General features: G+C 42.6%; 1 long non-coding RNA gene across 1 annotated transcript in view; it reads right to left on the bottom strand.

Annotated features, from left to right (window-relative positions):
* Nucleotides 1–2,026, bottom strand: part of LOC135559554 (uncharacterized) — a 43,930-nt gene extending 41,904 nt beyond the window's left edge. The window contains exons 1-2 of the long non-coding RNA XR_010461716.1: nucleotides 1,908–2,026; nucleotides 1,419–1,540 (exon numbers count right to left, since the gene is read on the bottom strand). This is a non-coding gene — a long non-coding RNA (uncharacterized LOC135559554). The remainder of the gene's footprint in view (nucleotides 1–1,418; nucleotides 1,541–1,907) is intronic.
* Nucleotides 2,027–6,000: the final 3,974 nt, after the last annotated feature.

The following is a 6,000-nucleotide window of genomic DNA, read 5'->3' on the forward strand; positions in this document are numbered from 1 at the left end:
TTCCTGGCCTCTTATACGTTTCATGATGTTCTATTATTTCTAGTAGTTGTCGTATATCATCTCCAATGTATCGTCCATGCAAAAAACCTGTCTGATCAGGATGAACAATACCTGATAAAACCCTTTTAATTCTGAACATATCACATAGGATTTTACTTGGAGGTCACAGTACTGAAAATGAATGAATGCAACAACCATGTCTCTGTAACTAGCAAACAGTCAAGGATGGTATTGGTAACTAAAATGAACTCGAAAGGCATCTTGGGAAATATGCAAATAAGGCTCAACAACTTACTTGCATAAAATAGTGTGTGGTTCTTCAAAGAAGCATCCAATTTAAGGTGATTCAAAAGAACCTAGAATGGTTACCCAATGGCATCACTCTTAAGAACCTTATTTGGTTCCAACCTGAACCTTTATTTTTAATAGTGTACTATAAAACTGTCTTTTCGCATACCCATAATGCCTACTATTTAGAACATGAGTACAGGTATTCAGTCACAGCTGTTGACTGGCTTCTGGTCCCTGTGATACGGGTGTTAAAGTTATATGCAGTAGAAGTATGGACACTGACACACCGTCCCTATAAAGCCTTACCTGAGCTCATAGACACTTGTTCGACAATGGGGTGTGTGTTTATATATCACATAATCAGTCCTGCCAACCCTGCCCAACTTTTAAGAGTACCAGACTCGTGCAGCAAATAGGAGATTCAACTCGCACGCGTAGCACGCGCCGAATTGGGGTTTTCTTCCCCTTGCACGCATGCACACTGGTGAGTTTGTGAGTTTGATCGTAATTATAGAATTGTACCAAATCAAGTCTATAAAAGGTTTGAAATTGATAAAATCTCAAATCTAGTGCAAAGGTATTTTAAAAGCATTGCCTCTATAGCTAATACCAGACACTCATTCATCCTCCATCGCGGAATCTTCAAACCTCCGACTCCATTTAATGCCAAGATGTTTATATTTAGTTTGATTATACTTTTGTAATGCCTTTTGTGACGTGGATCATAATTACAGTTACAGTCTCAGGTTGCGTTATCCTCGTAATGTTAAGTGGAAAATACAACTAATGGGACGCAGAATTAAATGTATATCACACTCTCACAAATGCGACCATTATGTATTAATCTCCATGTCCGTTGACACAAACTCCGTACATGTCTGTGTGTTGCAGCTCGAGAATCGGGATGTTAGTGTTACTCAGTGGACCTATTCATTTCTGCATACTTTTAACTCGGATCTCGTTCATGGACAGAGAATTGCGTAGTTGGAACGCAAAACGTGTGCATGTCGGCAGGTCTGCATAATATTCATGTCCAGTTAGAATGAAATAGAGGGGCATTTGAAATGGGGCGGTAGAGTACAACCAAAAACACACTACATTTCCCAGGGATAACAATGGCAGCTCACCTGACAATGTCCATGGCCTGGAGGATGATTTCTGATTGGTCCACCCCAATGACCATCTTGGCTCCCGCTCTGGCAGCGAACATAGACAGGATGCCCATCCCACAGCCCACATCTAGCACCACCTGCAGAATAGGAGGTAGAAGAGTACCGTTAATCCACAAAAGGAAACTTTCCCTTATATACACTTAGGTTGGAGTCATTAAAACATCTTGTTAACAAACTATAGCTTTGGCAACTTGGTTAGAACATCTACCTAGTGCATGACAAGTAATTTTTCCAACAATTGTTTACGGACAGATTATTTCACTTATAATTGACTGTATCACAATTCCAGTGGGTCAGAAGTTTGCATACACTTAGTTGACTGTCCCTTTAAACAGCTTGGAAAATTCCCGAAAATTATGTCATGGCTTTAGAAGCTTCTGATAGGCTAATTGACATCATTTGAGTAAATTGGAGATGCACCTGTGGATGTATCTCAAGGCTTACCTTCAAACTCGGTGCCTCTTTGCTTGACATCATGGGAAAATGAAATCAGCCAAATTGTAGATCTCCACAATTCTGGTTCATCCTTGGGAGCAATTTCCAAACGCCCAAAGGTGCCACGTTCATCTGTACAAAAAAATAGTATGCAAGTATAAACACCATGGGACCACGTAGCCATCATACCGCTCAGGACGGAGACGTGTTCTGTCTCCTAGAGATGAACGTACTTTGGTGTGAAAAGTGCAAATCAATCCCAGAACAGCAGCAAAGGACCTTGTGAAGATGCTGGAGGAAACAGGTACAAAAGTATCTATATCCACAGTAAAACGAGTCCTACATCGGCATAACCTGAAAGGCCGCTCAGCAAGGAAGAAGCCACTGCTCCAAAACCGCCATAAAAAAGCCAGACTAAGGTTTGCAACTGCACATGGGGACAAAAATTGTAATTTTTGAAGAAATGTCCTCTGGTCTGATGAAACAAAAATAGAACTGTTTGGCCATAATGACCATCGTTATATTTGGAGGAAAAAGGGGGATGCTTGCAAGCCGAAGAACACCATCCCAACCGTGAAGCACGGGGGTGGCAGCATCATGTTGTGGGGGTGCTTTGCTGCAGGAGGGACTAGTGCACTTCAAAATATATAGCATCATGAGGTAGGAAAATTAGGTGGATATATTGAAACAACATCTCAAGACATCAGCTTGGTCACAAATGGGTCTTCCAAATGGACAATAACCCCAAGCATACTTCCAAGTTGTGGAAAAATGGCTTAAGGACAACAAAGTCAAGGTATTGGAGTGGCCATCACAAAGCCCTGACCTCAATCATGTATAACATTTGTGGGCAGAACTGAAAAAGCGTGTGCGAGCAAGGAGGCCTACAAACCTGACTCAGTTATACACCAGCTCTGTCAGGAGGAATGTGTCAAAATTCACCCAACTTATTGCGGGAAGCTTGTGGAAGGCTACGCAAAACGTTTGACCCAAGTTAAACAATTTAAAGGCAATGCTACCAAATACTAATTGAGTGTATGTAAACTTCTGACCCACTGGGAATGTGATGAAAGAAATAACAGCTGAAATAATCACTCTACTATTATTCTGACATTACACATTCTTAAAATAAAGTGGTGATCCTAACTGACTTAAAACAGGGAATTTTTACTCTGATTAAATTATAGGAATTGTGAAAAACTGAGCTTAAATGTATTTGGCTAAGGTGTATGTAAACTTCCAACTGTAACTAGAAAAGGATTGGTTGATTAGCGTGTTCAGAAGGGTAGATAGAAATGCATCTAATAGGGGTTTTGACCAGGGGTGGCCAATAATTTAGTCCCGAGGGCCACACAGATCTTTTTAGGACCGATTTGTTCATCAATAGAAAAAAGGGCAGGTATTTGAACATCGTATACTGTAGGTCCATTATAATTTCGATATACTTTCTATGAAGTTAAGAGACGTTCAAGAGTGGCCTGCAGTTTCCAGTGCAATCAAAAACGCATTTAAAAAAAATATATATATATATACTTCCACGCAAGGAAGTTGGAATAATACTGTGAAAATTAAGATAAAGCTCTTTTAGTCTAAGCCTTTTGAAAAGACCACCTGATATTACTGCCTGTTTTGGTGGGATGGAGTTTTGGCCTACCTGGTGACATCTGAGAAGGGGCTACGATAAAAGGATTGAGCTACACACAAAACAGCAAAACCATATCCCTCGTAATACAATCCATTTTCAACTTCCCTCACAAATATTTATCCGTCTGATATACTCCTATCCTCTGGTCTGGCTGGTCTAATGACATGGGTTCAAATCCAGCCTACAGTCCTTTGACACAATCTCTCTATCTTTTCCCACTAACATATTTTTAAGAGATGCTTCTTTCTGGTTCGCTGAATGACCATACTGGGGCGAGGTGCAGGAGAGGAGCCAGAGTGTTTATCACGATGACAGGGGTTGCAGCAGGTCGACATATTCCTCATCCACCGCCACCCCGATGACAGGGATAACAATACCCAGTCCAAACCCTGCTTTTCTTAATCCTGCAACCGTCCCGTTTCCGACCCATTCTCTCCAATCCCTAACCCCTTTGACTGGAAAATTGCTCCAGCACTCTTCACCATCCTCTTAAACCGTTTCCCCTCCTCTCCCCCCGGCTATCCTCTACCCCCTCCCTCGGGGCCTACCCGGTGGCAGCACATAAGGGATGGCCTTAGAGATGGACGCTGCCTGCTTCAATGACAGTGCAGGGTTGGGGGAGGAAGAGGGGCAATAAGGGGGTTGGTGTGCTCCCGTTATCAGCACTCCACAGTCCACAGCTGAGAGGCGCTACAGCGCGTAATGAAGTCGCAGTGTTTTAAATCAAGCGCCGTCACTGCTATAGCAATTGTGAATTTATATTTTAAAACCCGCACTGCCGAGATCTTTGCTCACCTTGTCCTTGAACACTTCCGGTTTGAGGTACATGACGTCCCTGTAGCTTTCTGTGCGCACTTTATCCCGAAAGGAAAGAACATTCAGGTCATCCATTACCACGGACATAGAAAACATAATCATAGAGCATGTCTTCAGAAACAACATAACACACTGAAACAAATTATCCAATCACCCGAGACCACGGTGTGTGTCACAGCCGGGCGTACGGTTGTATGTCTATGTGATGGAGAGTTCCCATGAAAACTAGAGGGGAGATGACCACAGGATTCTGGAGTGCCATTTTTGTATGTGTATCTCGTTGAATCAGAGCTGACTGGGGATTTGACTCCACGAAAAACGAGTTCAATGCTTGCTAGGCGTAGAAATCTAAAGAAGAGTAGACTTATTCAAACATAGAAATAGAAAGGACTGGCTTCCTTTCAACCATTCCACATGGAATCTAGTTGGTCAGGACTGGCTAATTAACCTGCCAATCAAATCCTTACGATTTTTAGAGGGAGGCCCTTTACATACCCATGAAACACACATTTATCTAAAACTCACAACTTATCCTCACTGACTTCGGATTGATGCCTTCGCATGCTTTTGGTGAGGTGACAGAAACCGAACAAAGTGATCAAATCTTTTGCCAAATTACAGTTAAAATCCCATAGGAGCAGTTTCCCGGAAACAGATATTCTCCATTGAGCTTGCTTTTAGTCCAGGACTAGGTTTAAGAGCGTCAAGGAAACCCCCCTCATGGTGTTGAAATAAATTAATTGTATATGTTCCAAAGACTGATCTGACATGACAGCTGACCTCATATTCATTAAACTAGGCTGACATGAGGCGCGAAGGATCCTTGGAGCAAGGATGATTGAAAACCAGAGCTTCTAGAAATAGAGAATTGATTCTTCCAGATTCTTCTTCAATAACTTGACCAGAGATGCAGATTAAACTTTGATGATGGGGCAGGGGAGGAAGGGGGATGGTTAAATGGTGAGACTAAATTTCTCTTTCGCCCTGTCTTACGCACGCACGCTCTCTCTCACACACACACACAGTGTGATCCACTTTATGGCAGCCCGTAAAAGAGTTGACGATCTTCTACCGCAAACCTGTCACGTGGTTCTTCTTTCCTCCGAGGAAGGGTTTTTGATGAAGTTTAGTCTGATGTATATATAGTGCTAAGCACCAATCAGAGAGAGGGAACGAATCATGTCAAAGCACTGCGGTAAGTGAGAGAGGAAGATGGGGTTGACCACATTCCTACCCACACACACAACTTGTAATGCTTAAGAAGTGTGAAATATAATCACCACATCTCAAAGCTCAGCATAGTAATGCTGATGTTTCGCACGAGAGCTCACTCCTTATTGCTGATTTGTCACTTTGAGAAAAGTGTCATGTTATCAACATCGTAGTTTGCATAGAGACGATCATTTTAATTTAATGCTACATCGAGCCTTTCACATAAACCGCACTGCTAAACCTGCGTCCCTCCTCTCTCTGCAGTGGCTACTGAGTTAAGAAGAAACAGCAGTTTAATAGAGGGCATGAGTATATGCATACGTGGCAGCGGACCTACAGGATGCTGTAGTGGCCATATGAGCTGAAGTAGGCCTCGTCCTCCCGGAGCTCAGCCACGGCACCCAAGGTCCCGGGGGTCCCGACCCAAAT

This window comes from Oncorhynchus nerka, linkage group LG28, assembly GCF_034236695.1.
Source record: "Oncorhynchus nerka isolate Pitt River linkage group LG28, Oner_Uvic_2.0, whole genome shotgun sequence".
Taxonomy (NCBI): domain Eukaryota; kingdom Metazoa; phylum Chordata; class Actinopteri; order Salmoniformes; family Salmonidae; genus Oncorhynchus; species Oncorhynchus nerka.